Here is a 5,660-nt window from a genome sequence, read left to right as displayed (position 1 = left end):
ATTATATGTTTGTATGCAAACTTTACCGAAAAAATCCAAAAATCTGAAAAAATTCGAGGTTTATTAGTTTGGTTTGATTTATAAATTTAAAAATTCAACACAATGGTTTGGTTTGGTATTTGAAAAACCCAAAAAAAATCCGAATTTTATTAGTTTGGTTTGGTTTATAAATTTAATTTTTTTACACAAATGATTTGATTTGATATTTGAAAAACCCGAACCAACCCGATCATGTACACCCCTATTAATGATCTTAAACTTGCAAGAGAAAACGTATTATTTCTTGAAATGCTAGTTAGAAAGTAAGGCACTTTAATTCACGATCTTGCTATATTCGTGGGGTGAAATTTATGTCGCACCCCCGATAGAATTAGGGATGGAACGGGGCAGGATGGTTGTTGGGTAAACTCACGTAAATTTGCTAAGATTTCAATTTGTCCCACTCCATTCGCATAGCATAATTTGTTATTTTTATCCCGCCCCACTCTGCACCGCATAAATTCACTCAGCTCTGCCCTGCATATAATTTCTAAAAAAAAATCAACGACTAAATGCGTACGTTTTTAACTTAAAATTTTTAATTTGTTAATTGCTTAATATTTTTATTTAACGGCTAAAATTAATAGGTTAGACTTATAATGTTTTATTTCACTTTTTAAAACATGTCAATTACATATTTTTTTATCGTTTTGAATTAATGACATTTGATATACTTCTTTTTTCCATATTTAGAAGAGAATGTTTCAACATGTCAGTTTTGTGGCATTAGATGAAAATTTAAGAATATAATGATATTTTGCAAGATCAATTTGCTTAAAGAGGTTGTCTTTTCTTCTTTATTCTTTGGACCACATCAACAACTCCCTAAAAGGCCCATTCTTTACTGTTAAATTACAGATGATATCCTTCAGTAAAATACCATTAAATATGATTAGGGGTGACAATGAGGCGGGACGGAGCGGAGTTTGTCTCCACCCACAAAATTTCAACCGCCCCGCCCACTTAAGCACTTTCACCCGCATCCACCCATCCCACACCTACCCCACATCCACCCGCTCCGCTCCACCCCGCTTAAGTTTCTTCTATTATTTTCACTAAAGTTGCAATCATATTTTAAATTATAATAAGTTTGATTCTACTAAAAATAATGGACAATCCAAATGTTAGTGAAATTATTAATAAAATACAATTACATAAATATTATATATAAATATTCAATGTTCAAGATTATTATGTTGCTCACATAAATGCTCTATTAATGTATTACGGAGTTCAAAATGAGCATTTTTGTGCATCTTGTATTTGAATAATTATGTATTGTATTGTATTTTCAAATTAAATTTTTCATCTTATCATTTAAATTTTGTGCATTCTTCATAGTGAATAATAATAATAATTTTAAATTATATCACTTAAAGTGACAAAGATTAAAAAAACAAAATATTATTAAAAGTAGTATATATTAAATAATATATTTTTTAAAGTGTTACATTTACATTAATTTTTTATATAAATATTACAATTGATGGTCTTATGTGATTTATAATATATTATTATAAATATTATATAGTATAAACAACAATAAAATAATCAAAAAGTGAAATAGAGGGTATGAATAGTAGTTCTCCAAACCTCTCTATAAATGGAGAATAGGGTGTGAAACAGAGAGTGGTTGGAGAGTCCATTGTCATGTCCCGCCACGTCATCATGTCACTTAGACGTCACGTGGCATACGGTTGTCCATGTGGAAGACTTATATTGGAAGAACTATAGTTATTGGTGGAGTATTCTAGAAATATAGGGAAAATTCCTTAGAAGACCTTAGAATTCTATTGATTTGCATGAAAGTCTTGGAATCTCCTATTTAAGTAGAGAATTCTAGAATGAGGGCTTATTTGTAAAATATGTAGGGACTTGTGTAGCAATTTTTATTTACACATTAGCCCCTAAGTGTGTAGTATAAATAGAGGGGCATTCATTTGTAAATCAAGCAAGCAAGAAAAGCAAATCTTCCAAGTCTTGAGTAATACAAAAAAACTTTTTAAGCAGTTCTCTTGAGTAATACAAAAGTTTTCATTCCGTAGTGATCTAGTATTAAAGCTTATTTGAGTTGTCAAGATTGTGAAAAATTTGTGAGCCAGTTGTCAAATGTTACACGGTGTGCTTAATAGAAGTCTAAGGTCATGATAAAGTGGTATCAAAGCGAAGGTTAATACTAAGGAATGGCTAACAAGGGAGATAGCAAAGCCGCTAGCACCACCAACATCAGGCAAGATGGTGGAAAATAGCACTGAAAGGGAAGGAAGAACCTTAAAAGTAATCAGAAATTGTTGCTCGACCCTACACCAAGAGAAGATTTGTCATCTCACCCACTTTCGACCACTAAAGCGAGTTATATAAACGTGAAGAGGAACCCAATGACGTCACACCTAGAGTAGAGATGTCGCGAGGGTTGACATGGTGAGGCAGAATGTAGAAATCTTAGGCAAACACTTGAACGAGGTCGATAGCAAGTTCAAGACTCTCGAAGACTTCACCCTTGAGAACAATGACAACATCTACAAGGAGTTAGAGGGGTGCCAACATGCAGAATATGAGATGAAGAAAGTCATCACTTCCATAGTGCTCAAGGGAGAAATTGAATCTAGAGGATTTGCGACGTCTAATGGAGATATGGAGTCAAAGATTGAGGCTTCAAGCCACCGATGTTCAAAAGTGCTTGTGACGCGCAAAAGGTGGAGAATTTTATTTGGCACTTGAAGAAGTACTTCAAGTGTAACAAAGTGAAGAGCGACGAGAACAAATCAACACTATGGTGTTGTACCTCTCGGAGATTGTCATGCTCTGGTGGAAGCGAAAGGAGTCTGAGAGAGGGAAGGGGTTTTGCACCATCAACACATAGGAGCGATTCTGAGTAATATTCAAGAAGACCTTCTTCCCCAACAACGTCATCTATTAAGCAAAGCGCAATTTTAGGGAGTTGAAGCAGACATGCAATATATGAGCATATGTGAAGGAGTTCACCACCCTGATGCTTCAGATTCCCAACCTCACAGAAGAAGATATATTGTTCCACTTCATGGATGGGGTGAAAAATTAGGTCATAACGGAGTTGGAGCGTCGAAAAGTTAGGATTATTGATGAAAGCGAGGAGAATTAACCACATCCCAAGAATTATAACACATATAAGTATGATGGCAAGAAGTTTGGACGTCCAAGCCATGCTAAGAAGAAGGCACAAACTGCAAACAGAAACGGTTTCTACATATGTTGTGAGTCGCATAGCTATGTAAAATCCCCTAAACTAAAGAACCTTGGTGTCATATTACAGGAATAGAAGGAGAAAGATGCACAAGAACTAGGGCATGGTTCGGGCACGATGTAGTTGGGCCTAATTGAACTATGTGGAGTTATCGCAAGGTAATCAGAGAAGCCAAAAGAAAATGTCGCACAATATGTAGACATCATGATCAATGGATGTCTAACTCGTGCTATGGATGACACGGGTGCAGAAACCAATGTCATGATCAAGACCACAACAACAAAGTTTGGGTTGAGTTACAGTCCCAGTAACACTCACATCAAGCCGGTTAACGCACCACTGGCTCCATGTGCGAAGTCGCTCATAGAGTAAGCATCACGCTGGGAAAGTGGTAAGGTAAAACCAACTTTACTATCGCTCCTTTAGACATATTTGACATAATTCTTGGGCAAGAGTTCTTCTAGAAGTATCACACGATGATCGATCCTTACCGCCAACGACTCTTAGTCATGGAGCAAGAAGAATCATGTGTGGTTTCCCTGGTTAAAGTATCAAAGACGAAAGGACAAACTCAACTATCAGTCATGCAACTCGTGACTGGCATTAAGAAGACGGATTCGACGTTCATAGCCACAACATTAATTTTAATTAAATTTTTTAATTATTTTTAAAAAACAATATATAATTCATGTGAGTATATTTAATCCTCCTCACACATAATTTTTTGACTTTTTTTTATTTCAATGACTAATTTAAATTTATTATTTTGATGTTTAAATATATTTGTGTTTCACTAATTTTCTTGTAAAATTTATTATAGATGACCAGTTTTTTTCAAATACAAAAACTAAATTACAATATAGTCGAAAAATAGTTTTATATTATAATTAGCCAAAAAAAAATTAAATTTAAATTTTTTTCTTTACACTAAAGAATAAAAGAAAAAAATAAAATAAGAATAAGTAACTCAAATAATAATAATCAAAGAAGTCAAAAATCAATTTATATATAAAAAAGGATTAAATTATACCTTGAACTTTGTTAGAAAGATCATATATACCCTACATGATTTTAAAAAAAATTAAAGTCAAAAAATAAATTTAAAACTAATATGTTCACTTTCCTTAAATGAAGAGCATATGTGAGCTCGTTTTGTAATGATAAAAGTATATGTGAGTCATTTGTATAACGATAAGGGTATATATAAGTCATTTTCATAAAAAAAGATAAATTAACTTTAAATGATAAAATTGATGAATATATCAAAATCTTTTTTCATTAAACGATTTATATGTCGATATCGAATTTTTTTCACATAGACTTAATTTTTCTTTGGTACGATGGATTGACAGTTGATGATTATGACATTTACCGTGATAAATGTGTTGTTTGTGGACTGTGGTGTGTTCCCATGTGATGGATCAGTGTGTAGAACGTTCTTTATGATGATTTAAATGACCTGTCGTACTTTTGTGGAAAGTCTGTGTAATTGTGAGTTTGTGTCTTTTGGACTCTTTTACTTGATTTTTCACACCCCTCCTCTATACGAAAAAAATGAAAGACCTTCCGTATAATCAGTTTAGAATTAGACATTGAACTTTTACACTAGTAATCTTGGCTTTCTCTTTGGATTTGAGGAACCAAAAATAATGTCACTTTTAGTTAGCGTTTGATCATAAATTTTTAAATATTTTTAGCAAATATTATTTGGGTGGAATTTCACCATGTGGTTGACCATAGTATTTGAGGGAAAAAATTCATTTTTTTAGAAAAATATGATTTATACCCATAAATTTTAAAAACTATCAAAACTAACCATAAGTTTGTATTATAAGTCAATTGAATCTTCATTGCAACAAATAACAAGTAGTGTCTATGACACTAGAGCAATGTGGTAGTTTGGAGTGAGTGCAACAAACATCATTCCATACATCATGAAGAAGACAAAACACATGACTTAGTTATCCTGAGCCGATTGTTCATCATTTTCATCAACAACCATATCATCACTTTCATATTCACTGAATATTTCATCACTATTTTGGTGTTCACTTAAAAAATTATGTAATACAACGTAAGCAACTACTATAGAGAATGTTTTTGTAAAAGATAAAAATTTGATGTAAAATTTCAATTTTTAAAAGATCCCAAATAATGAGATTTAGGAGTCAATTCCCTAAATGGTCACCCAAATTTAGGGAATTGCCTTGAAATATCATTTATGTTTCATTTAGGACCAAAATATCACTCAACTATCACTATTTTCCTCCAAATATACTTCAAAAGCCTCACTCTCTCCCATTGGCATGACATGTCATTAAAGTCATTTTTTTAAATAATAGGCTTAATAATTTATTGAACTCATTTAACTAAAATAATGATCTTATTATTTTCTAAA

This window comes from Solanum tuberosum, unplaced genomic scaffold, assembly GCF_000226075.1.
Source record: "Solanum tuberosum cultivar DM 1-3 516 R44 unplaced genomic scaffold, SolTub_3.0 scf00200, whole genome shotgun sequence".
Taxonomy (NCBI): domain Eukaryota; kingdom Viridiplantae; phylum Streptophyta; class Magnoliopsida; order Solanales; family Solanaceae; genus Solanum; species Solanum tuberosum.
The sequence above is the reverse complement of the archived record's forward strand: the minus strand, read 5'-3'. Positions refer to the sequence as shown.